This window comes from Vicia villosa, unplaced genomic scaffold (assembly GCF_029867415.1).
Source record: "Vicia villosa cultivar HV-30 ecotype Madison, WI unplaced genomic scaffold, Vvil1.0 ctg.001687F_1_1, whole genome shotgun sequence".
NCBI classification, from domain to species: Eukaryota; Viridiplantae; Streptophyta; class Magnoliopsida; order Fabales; family Fabaceae; genus Vicia; species Vicia villosa.
Window position 1 is genome coordinate 163,677 of NW_026705698.1, and position 12,661 is coordinate 176,337.

Genomic DNA, 12,661 nt, shown 5'->3' on the forward strand with positions numbered 1-12,661 from the left:
GTGCGTACCAAACTGTACCTTCTAATCCTCATTGCATCCCATGGTCCTGAAGATCTTCTCAACAGCCTTCAGCCATTTTTGTGCATTATCGGGATCAATGATACCACCTTCAAACTTAGGCGGTTTGTTGCTCTGGAACCTCTCTAAGTTGCGAAACTGCAGATCACCAGCATTTTGATTGTTGTTATTCTGCACCGACTGCGCCATAGCTTCCAGTGCAGCAGCAAGAGCGGCATCATTCCTTCCGTCCATTCTACCCATCAATTCAAATTACAGTTAGAAGAAAATACAAGTCTACTCCTAAATTAAGGATTGACTTTACTACATTTGGCCGATTGAACCGACCTGCTCTGATACCAATTGTAACACCGCACTTTTCCCAATTATAAATTACGGTAAAATAGTAATAATATTATCAGAGTAATTCAACACAAGTGGAATGTCACACTTTTCCAATAAACCAGAAACTAAAGTCTCAATACTTTATTTATTCGTTTCTCACTAAATTCATTAACACAGCGGAAATAGTTTTATTTAAAATAAATCACGGCACACTTGCCTCCAATAAATAAAATCCACCTTAACTCGTAGTTCTCCAAAAATTAGAAAATCGAAAATGATACGTAACAAAATTCAATAAAATAATAATTGAAATAAAATCCCCAAAAACTCCTGTGTTACGTATCAGAGCGACTCTTAAGACTCGATCAAGCAAAACGTACTCCACGTACAGCTTAAGTACCTGAGTTATCTGTACTTCCGAAGAAGCACAGGCACAACAAACAAGAAAGAAAGGGGTGAGAACTACATTCAATAAATAACGGTGATTAATACATGCTAAGGAGTAGTACTCACGCCAATCACACATTACCACATATCGGCAACATAATTATCAATTCAATCACAATTTAATATTCAATCACAATAATGCAATGTGACTCCATGACTTGACGCAAATGCATGTGGTACCAAAACACGGTTCATTCAATCGAACCCGATTCACAAAGAATCCGGATAATTCGCATACACTCCACTGAGCAACGAATTATCTCCAACACAACTCAACAAGTGAGTCCGGACCTACTAGGCATCAACCAAAGATTTTCACCTAGCAGTCTCAATGCTATAATATGCAATGCACCAATGAACAATACATATATTAAAAATATACATCATGCATATTATACGATCCATCTGATCCACGATCCTCTTGATCACTTGTAAACATCGTTTACCGTAATTCACCTCAGAGTTACACTCGCTGTCCAAAATACATTACACCACCAATAATAGCATTATTACCGATTAAACTTGTCAATTTAATTCAGCCAAGTATTGAAATCTAGCACTGATAAATTACTTCCGGTTAATATCATTTTCCTCTTAGCAACACACATCACAACATGCCTCTTAATTTGCTGTCAAACGGTTAAAGGTGTCCGCCAAATAAATTGATACTCACTGTATCTACTATCCATAAAGGGATTAATTATATTATACATTTTTATTAGTCTGCAACTTACTCCTATTAATTGGTTAATAGTCATAATAATTTGATTAAAATAGTTAACAGGTAGTGTTGTAATCATTTCTATACTTAATTTTCTGCTATGACTACTCTTCTGCTATCCATTCTAAACTGCTATGCTACTGGTTTTACTAACTATAAGTGAAATGATTATATAAGATTCTTAGAATTAGTATTATAGGCTTACTAATTAATTGCTAATACTTATTAATACTCACTGTTAGTGTTTCTTCCATTAGGCTAATGTAAAGAATTACTGGGAATTACTTATTTTGATAACTAGTTGCTAAGCTTAGAAACTATAAAAAAAAAGTAGTTCTACAATACACACACACACATACACGGCGGTGGCCTCTACTCCCTATAGTCACCGCCCCCACTCACACTACACACCACACACACATACATTTCAACACAAGGCTGGCCTATAGAAATGAAATTAACCATGGCATTCTCGTACCGCTTCGGTTCTTAATTAATTCTCTTTGGCACAAAAACAAAACAGCAATAGCAACAACCATATGACAGCAATAACCAACAAAGATAATATATCCATTCAATCACACAATTCACTACCAATGAATCAATAATCAAACACAGACATAATTTAACATATAAATTCCTGTGAGGATAAGGACTCCTCACTACCCTCTCATGATTAAATCACCTATAAAGAACCGATTCTCCCCCCTTACCTCGATTTCGGAAATTGATTGACTATGGGAACTCTCTTAGTGGCTTCCTTGTTCTTCCTCCTTCCTCAGCCTCTAATTGCACGAATGATTTCCCAAAAACCTAATTCCCTTCCTTAGTCCCATATATATTTATTAGTGAAATTCCACTTTAGTCCTTAACTACTAGTACTATAGTTTATATAATTTTGTTAATGTTAATATTACTAACCGTAGCTCTCATAATAATAAAAATATTATAATAACAGTGTCAATAATAATAATAACATTAATAATAATAATAATATCAGTATCCATGATATTACTAATAATATTACTCAAGTCTATTATTACTAAATTAATATTATTCCGACACTTCTAATTTACCCGCTCCGGTAAGAATACACCGTCTACGCGCTCGGTCACACACCCAAAACAAAGTCAAATAAAATAAACTACTACGACGATTAAATAATTTAAAATGGGGTGTTACAGCTTTGGCAGTGTGATATTTGGATGTACATTGGTTGGGTGCTATGGTAGGATGTGATGGTATCATATGCCTCATCATTGTTGTTGTAAGATGTGCTAGCATCATATGGTTGGTGGCGGTATTGGGCTTGCTCTTGGTTTTGTGTTTGGATGTGTGGCATGAATTGGTCGCGGGTTAAGGTGGATGTGGTTTCTTAAGGTTGTTGGGTTTCTGTAGGTTGACAATGTTATTGGGTTTGATAATGTTGTGGGGTTGGTTGTTAGGCGTATGATGACGAAGCTCATTGGTGTGGGTCGATCAAATATGTCAGGTGAGACAAAAACAAATTTGTTAAAACTGATGTATATCAATTCATATAATTTTGAGTTGGTCTAACATCCTGCTGCATGGTTGGTTTATTTATTGCCAATTAGTGTCTCCATTAACGACATGCATCCCTAGTGAAGTCTTTCAAATCTTTATATCTCTATTGGTCATCGGCTTTTAATTGATGTCATTTTCCCAAACACGTCGAGGGATCTGGGATTTGTTATTGCATGTTGAATTGTAGTTTCACACGGTCACTCTGGTGCATCTCCACAGTAGTGAACCTGGCGATTGTTGTTTTTGCAGTCCAAACTGCAGCATCCTCAAGGTTAATCTCATGGTCGAGACTCAAATACGGCCTCTAGATAAACTGTAGAGGAAAAATAAATTAATATAAGGCATGGATAACGAGGACTGAAGTCGTTGAACTAGTATACGAAAATTGGGAGGATTCGTTCAAAGAACTTCCAAAAAAATTGGTGGCACTTAAGTATTATGCTCGAGAATTGTAACAATTTTAGAGACACTCTCAGCATTTACCCTAGACAAAACTTGTGTTAGCGGAAATAGAATATTCCATCTAATGTTTTGGGCGTATGAACCATGCATTAAAGGTTTTGCATTCTACAAACATGTTATATAAATTGATTGAACATGGTTGTACAAGAAATATAAAGGAATGTTACTCATGGAAGTGGATTCCAATTTCCTTCACTCTAGTTAAAGGTGAGACTGCTGGTGGGTGGAGTTTATTTCTCAACCACATCCAATTACACGTTGCTCTACAACCCAACCTATGTTTGATTTCAGACATACATCCATCTATTGAGAGTGCATAGAATAACCCTAATAACGGGTGGCAAGATCCCCCTTCTACGCATGTATATTATATTAGACATATTGCACAAAACTTCATGTGGGAGATCAAAGACAACACACTTCAAAAAAGATTTGTGAATACAACGTATACCTTAACATAACCATCATTCCAACACTACTGCGAAGATATCATGTTGACAAAAACAGACGCGTTAAGGTGGATCGATAATATTCCAGTAGAGAACTGGACCAGGGCATTTGACAATGGTACACGATGGGGCCACATGACAATAATCTTGTGGAATCAATGAACTTTATCTTCAAAGGCATTAGAAACCAACTGATAACTGCATTTGTGACATTAACATATTTTAGGTTGGGGTTATTGTTTGAAACCAGGGGTTCTAAATGGAGGCCAGTGTTATAATCAGGGAAGTTGTTTAGTGAAAGCTCTATGAAATTTATTTAGGAGGAAACTTCCAAAGCTAACACACATGATACTACAATGTTTGACCATATTAAAGGTTGGTTCACTATACAAGAGACAATATACCATAATGAGGGGAGGCCAAGGGGATACTATCGGGTCAAACTAGATAGAGGTTAGTGCGATTCGAGAAAGTTTCAAGCCTTTCATATGCCTTGCTCCTATGTCTTAGCAGCATGTTCACATGCTCACTAAGACTCTTCCAAACATTTATCCCCAATTTACAAAGTCGGAAATGTATTCAATATGTACATCAATAACTTCTCGATGGTAGCAAAAGAGGATTATCGGCCTACTTATCAACGTATTAAATGAGTAATCATCATAAAATTCATCCAAACCCAAATTTATAATGGAAGTTGTGCATGAATTACTATGATGATTAAAGTGTGAGTATGTGATGTATTTGATGTTATTGACTTATAGCTTATAACTATTGCAAATATATTCTTTCTTATATCTTTTATAATTGATTGTGATTACTCACCCCTTCTATTTGAATATTGTCTCTACATGGGTAACGTGTAGATACTTAAGAGTAACTTCCGTTGAAGTAAGTGAAAGCTAGTTGTGAAGACATTTCCTCTGTTACCGTTTTATTTAGTTGTTTCTGCTCTAATCATGTAACATCGGGTTGGGATTGACGTTTGAATTTCCTAAACTATAATGTTGTTTATTTTGGAAACAACTTGTGGAACTATGTTTATTTTGTTTCGATTTAAATGTTTTAAGACTGAAAGTGTGTTTTATTTTATAATAAAGATTAAATGATGATGATTCCGCTGCGGCATTTTTAAATAAGCATTGATGTCGTATAAGTATCATGAATGTGTATTTTTTGAGAAGTTGAATCTTAAATTGTGTAACCCGTGTTACAGAGTAGGATATTTATCTAGTTTTTATGAAGTGTGACACACTGATGCTGTGTTTTGATTAATTTAATTGTAAATTTTATGTGGAATTTAGAAGGGTGTTACACTCTTCACATCTCAAACAAAATACATTATTGTGGGTAGTTGTTGTGCTCAACTTATTTGGATGAAACCATAACTCGGTGATAATGGTGTAAATCTGAGTTTCCCAATAAGATGTGACTACTCTATCACCATAAATCTCACAAAAAACTGATACTTCACTGTCGGGCTAAACACATTGAAGTTAGATACCAATTTATTAGAGAACATGTTGAAAAAGAGGAATGCGTACTTGAATTTGTAACTTCATCTAATCAACTTACAGATATTTTTACTATACCCCTTCGTAAATTAGGGATATTAAACAAATCATGCATGGATTAAAATGCCTACATGTTTTCCTTCTCAAATTAATACCATATGATTTATGTGCTTTATTTGACTTCACCTTTTTGATAATTTCTAAGAGGGAGAAATATACTCTCAGGGGGAGTAGAGTATACTCTCTTCCTAATTGAGAGGGAGTTTAATTACTCAAATTATATATATCTAGTTATCTTTTACCACCTCCCTGATAGATGTGTTGTCATCATAAAAAAACGCAGAGAATGTGAATCTATGTGCTTGCAGATATAAAGTTGAAACTCCCACAAAATACCTTTCTTGAAGTTTTGATGATGACAACAGTTGTTGATGTCGGCAGAAATAACTTTTCATTTTTTGATGATGGTAACCTAATTAGAAAATCATCTCAGACCTCATCAAGAAAAGAGACTCAATATTGAAGTTCTTATATAACTGATGTATTTAGAAAAGAATTTTGAAGCCCCGGTGTAGCAACCTGCCCTAAAAAATGAAAGTTTTAGAGTCGCCACCTATCCTGAAGGGCGAATAGGAAACCCTACGCAGTTTTAAAGATCCGGGGTAAGTTATTATAATCAGGTTGAGGGAAGGTATTAGGCACCCTCAACCCTTTCCTAAAGGCTAACATTTCAAAGATAAGGGTTTCATGGCAAGGTTCATAAAGAAGGGTAACAGATATAATTAAATTATATTGACATGATTAGAATTTGAAGGAAGGGGACTCGCCTTGTTACCAAGTGCCTACGTACCTCCTTAGGGAGGATCAGAGTCTACGTAGTTCGGGGAGGGTTGTACGCCCTTAGAGTTGAATTTTGATTTGAGATGGTTTTTAGAGGCTTTTTCAATGGCCTGTCGCAGTTATAATGATCAGTAGTTTGATTGTGGTCTTGAAAGAGTTTATGAAATATTTTAGGGTTTGGGCGTACAACCCTGATTTTGTACTATTAACCGCAATGATCAATAGATTCTATCACCATAGTTAAAAGATTTGAAATTGTATCACTGCCAATTTTAATCGATTGATTCGATTATCACTAATAATGAATTAAGGTATTTTTTAATAATTCTATAGTTCAGTTTATATCATTACCCCTCGCAATCGATTAATTCGATTAAAAAGAATAAGGAATTTGAAGTGAGGAAATTAGTAAGTTAATCATCGCAACCAATGAGAATGGTTGAAACCATTTAACCAAATAACAATTAATTTTATTTTAGTTAAATAAACATTTTAATTAGAATTTATTATTGACCATAGCGATTAATTGATTTAATCGGCATGAACAACAAATTATGGCTTTTTAATATAAATATTACATACTTATTTTTATTTATAAAAAGAAAAAAAATAATAATTATAATTAATTATATTAGAAAATTATTTTAATTAAAATAAACAAATAATTAAGATTTTTAGTTTATTAGGGTTCATGATTCAGTATGGTTGTTATTAGGGTTCATAATATAGGGGCCAGTTTTGGGTGCGTTAGATCTAAGCTAAGTGAGGGTTGAATGGCCAGATCTGGCAGGTGTATGGTACAGCCTATGGATATGCGCTCATGGGATCAAGGTTGGAATTTCAGAAAAAATATATGTTAGAGGGGAGGCTCGAACCCATGACCTCCCCCTCGCAAACGTATAGGCTAACCACCAGACCAAACGCACTTATTTGTTCAAGACACGCGCCCACAACAACATATATGAGGCTAAGAAAAATAACAAATAACTGCGCGCGAAATTCAAACGGACGAACCACACGCGAACACCTCATCATCTTCTTCATTAAACCTGAAAATAAAATGCACAGTTTTGCTACGATTTTGCTACACAATCTTTCGTAGCCATTGGACCTGTAAAATAGCGATTAGGCCCTCCACACACATAAATATTTCGCACCCCTCCAGACCCACTCGTATCAACCTTGCGAACACACCTATGCCCTCAATTTGACCCAATTTTACTTCTAACGCAAAGCCCCTAATTAAACCCTAGAAAACTCACATCGGACATTAATGGCAAAACACAATTAAAGCACGCAAACTCCACAAAACAAGTCCAGAAACGATTAGTGCATTGAACTAAACAATAATATGCAATTAGATTCTAATGTAGATGCTTGTATTGTCCAGATCGAAGAGATTTTTGAAGTGACTTACCTTGGCAAATATGTGGTAATTCTGGGGGTGTTGAAGCAGAGTAGTGATCTCAATAGCTTCAGAATCCCTTGATGAATCTTTTGCAATGCCTGAAGCTTCTTGAAAGCCTCCAATTCCTTGAAATCGAATTTGAGTTCTTGGAGCCTTTTTTTGTTCTTGCACTCTTGCCTCTGATCCGAGTCTTCCAACCCCTAATCCATTGCTCTGTCTTGTATACTTATAGGAGAACAAGATTAGGTCAAAAGAATAAAGCCCAAAGTCCTTGAATCCAATATTGCAAGTTTGTAAAAATTGACTTTATTTTTTGAATATAATCTTTCTATTTTGGTCACAATTTTGTGTTGATCTTTTCTCCAATCAATATGCACAAAAATTATATTGTATTTGTCATTAATATTGATTGGAATCAATCTATATGTACTTATTTAACAAAATATTTGATTTTCTACTTAATTAAATCATTAAAAATGAGATAAAAATTATATTAAATCAAATAATAAGTCAAATTTCGTGGCATATGATTTTGGGCATACTAGTGACTTGTGGATCAAGATTTTATCATAATACCATAGGCGCATTTGCAAAAATTTCCAGTTTGAACCTTCTTATTTCACATTTTACCCCCAAAAATTGCTCAACTTTGATCAAGCATATCTCACTCAATTTTTAAGCTATGAGGGAGTTCTAAGACTTTTTGGAAACCTCAAGATGTCCTCTATAAGCCACTTTGGAACATATTTTTTATTTGGAGCTTTTATCTTGATCATATCTTCTTTGACAAAAAACTGTTTTTGAAGGATGCCTGAAAATGACCTGTAATCTTTTGCCTTGTACCTCTCAAATGGAGCATTTCTAGCCTTGGCTTGTGAGAGACAAAGTTGTAGAGAATCCAATTTCCTTCAAAATATGCTTTGATTGGGGAATTTTTGATGTTCCATGTGAAAGTTATGCTCAGTCAAAGTTGGGTTGACTTTCTCCTAAAGAAACCCTAATTTGAACCTTTTTGCACTTGTTCATTTCTGGGTTTCTACTAATGGAATCATGATCAATCTTGGATCAAATGATGGATATACTTTAATTCACTTGATGTTGACCCAAAATTGAGAGCTTTAGATTGTGCTTTGACTGTGATTGACTTTTAGGTCCAACCAGTTGACTATGGGTTATCTGGATCATTGAGTGAGCAAGGCTTTGGAGTTAAATCTTGAACTTTGTTATGTGAGTACCTTAGAGCATGATGAACCATGGGGAGACCTAATTGGGCTTCACTTATCCCATTTCCTTAGGAGAGTACCCAAACCCTAGTTTCAAAGGAACCTTGTGTGAGAGAACTCCTTAATGTAACCCTTGAGCATTGACTCATTATGAGTGAAGTGTGGGAGGTAAATTTTGGGGTATGACACCCGGAATAATAAAAGAGAGGAAGTGTGAAAGTTTTCCAGATTATGTCTGTTAGTGTATGAATGGCCGGAGTTTTGTAAAAGTAAGGAAATAGATAGTAAGTTTTAAGGCAACTCATACACTCACTTAAAAGTCTTTTTTTATAACTTTTGTATATTTTAAATGTGTTTTTAAAATATAGCCAAGTGATTAAGAAGTTATCCACTATCATTTAAAAGAATTTTTAAACTAACCAATTGATTGGGAACTTAAGTCAATCGATTGGGAAAAAATTTTGAAACTGCTATTCGATTGGAACATTAAGCTAATCGTTGGAGAGAGAGCCTAAATGGTTAATTAACAAAATGATTGAGACAACATCTTAATGGCTTGTAATGCATCTCTATCAAATATTTATATGTGGGCAAGATAATCAATTGAAAATGACTAATCCAATCAATTGGAGCCTTATGCCAATTGTTTGGCTCATCAATTCTGTCCACGAATTATTTCCTTTTCTGATTTTTTTCAACTTCTATATAAAGGAGGCTCACATCCTCTTTAGTTCACACCACTTAACAAAGCTTTACATTTTTGTTGGAATTTATCTCTCTATTTTTTCTCATTCTCTCTCTAGAAATATTTCTTTTTACTTAAAGTTTCTATAGTGCTTTTGAGTGAAAATTTTCTTGTGAGGAAGAGTTTGTAAGTGGTCATTTTGTTTATTTAATTATTGAGAGTAAGATACTCTTGAGAGATTGAGTTTGGTTCGTGAGATAAACTAGTCATAAAATCTCTGCTTTGATTTCTTGAACTTTGTCGAAAAAAATTCTATTTTGGTTATTGAGATAAGCTTGAAAATCTCTAAAAGGTTCATTATCTAAGATCATGGTAAAATATATATTTGGTCGGAGATAAGTCTGTAAAAATATTAATCTACTAAAATATATTGGGGGGGGGGGTTATGGTTTAAGGGTCAATTTAGAAAAGTTCTATTTTGGTTATGGAGATAAGCTTGAAAATCAATTGAAAACTTTGGAGGATCATTCTCATATTATTATTAACCTACTAAAATATATTGGGGGGGGGGGGGTTTATGGTTTAAGGGTCAATTTAGAAAATCGTGCAAATAAGTGATTATCAAATTAAGCTGAAAAATTAATCTGTTGATTTGGTTCCTACCTATCATCGATTAATGTAATTCTAATCTCCTAAGTGGAAATTCTATTCCAATTTGATTACAAATTTATTGACAAGCGCAATTGGTATCGTGTGATGTAAAATCCTCTAATCCGAATTAAGCAAACAAAATTAACTTCTCGTGAATTAAGCAAACACGAATTAATCAACACGATAACGAATTAAGCAAACACTGACGTGGTTACAATCAAGGATCATGCAAACATCAAATTAAATCAATATACTCTATGAAATTTGGATTAAGCAAGCAAGAATCATAGAATAAAGTTGTAAGGAATAAAATAACCGCTAAAGTTGAAAACAACATACGCAAATAAAGTAGAGGCTAACATAAACTTAAATCTAAAAACTTGATAAAATAGTAAAATAAATAAAACACACTAGAGAAATGCCTAGGTACAACAGTAAAATAATGTGCATTAAATATATTGATCAGACACTCCATACAATAAAAGACCACTTGACTTGGATCTCTTGCTCGTACCTCCTTCTTAAACACGATCCTTGTCTCAAACTCGTTTTTTGTTATCTCCCACCATTATCATTATACTTATCATCATACTTTTTACTTTGCCTCTCTTCTTAACCCGAATGAGTTTGGATGGTTAGCAAAGCTTCAACATGTGTGGCGGGTTGTTCCACCATCACCTCCACTTGGGTTGAAGTTGGAGTTGAGGGAGGACTCTAGAGCACGTCATGTGCTGCCCTGACCTTTTTCCTCATAAAGATATTCTTGACATATGCCATAGTATATGCAGAAAAATGCCAAGACAATTGGCAAACATTACAGGAATGTCAAAAGCAAATATAAAAACAATTTTTCCCTCATCCCCAAAAAGTTATTTTTTCCCTCCCGAGCATCAGTCACGTCGATTATTGCTCACGTATTAATGAGTTTCCTTTCCTACATGGATGCCCCTACAACCAAAGGACCCTTGCCTTCTCGAAACACAAGTGTCCCAAAAGGTTATCATGTCCTCTTTAATTTACACTTCTTTTGGGTTCATATATTCAAAAAGGGTGGCATGAGTGTATGATTCCTAGCTAAAACGTCCCAGACTAATCATTTTTAGATCATCTCTTTACATTTGACTAGCTCCGAGACAAAAAGGTCAGGTTGGAAGGTTCTCCCTTAGGGACCCTGCAAAAGGCTGAATGGGCCTATAGAGTATAAGGAATTATCAAAAGAAAGCAATTCTCTAAATTCTTCAAACATCCAATATAAACGCAAAATGTTATAAATGCCTGACACATTGAGATCAACCCCTTGTCAACGAAGAGGAACCTTCGAGGTACATTCCATAATGAAAAGATAAAAAAGATCTAGAGACAGTTCTTTGTCTTGGTATTCAGACAAGTACTAACAGTATTCAACAAATGCATATGTTACCAAGTGCAAATTAGAAGGGGAAATATTTAAGCGCCTCAACACCCCTTCCTCAAACCTAATGAAAGATAACTTGAGTTTAAATCGAGAAAATATGCATTCATAGACGGGGATGGAACACATATCAAAATAGTTGTAGATCATTTTTCATGTATCAACATTTGAAATTGACAATAAGAGAGCAATTCCAACAGAGGGTAACATTCAAACAAAATGGGTGAGATATCATTCATTATAAAGAAACGTATGATAATATTCAAAGTATGGTAAGGATCATACATATATCACCACTTCTCATCACATAACATCTTACGACAACTATCATCACTAAACAACTTACAAAACGACAACAATGTCAATAATCAATTATGACAACATAGTCAATTTAAAATTATAATATCAATGCATCACAATAACATCTCATTATCATGTCACAATAAACATCTCATCATCTCAACAATTGAAACACGAATCAATGCAATTTAAATGCAATTTAAATGCGATTCGACTTATGCAAATGGATGTGGTACCAGTTGGAGTAAAACTCCCGTCTCAAACATTGTCACTTGGTTCATCTTCGTTTCCATTTCAGGCTAATAGTCGTTGTCATCTTTCAGGCTAATAGTCGTTGTCATCTTTCAGGCTAATAGCCGTTGTCATCTTTCAGGCTAATAGTCGTTGTCATTTTCAGGCTAAAAGACACTCATGCAATGGATGCGACACAATGATGTACATCCAAAAAACATACATTAACAAAACATCACAACATCGACTAAACATAATTACTTTTATAGTAATTCATCACTTCTCGTTCACGTCGCTATGTTGTATCATCATACAACAATGTTTCACTTCACAACAACAATCACAACATCCAACAATATAATTCAAGAAAAGGTTTCAAAAAGATATCCAAAGGTTTTCAAATCATATTCATTAGAAAGACATTGATTAGAG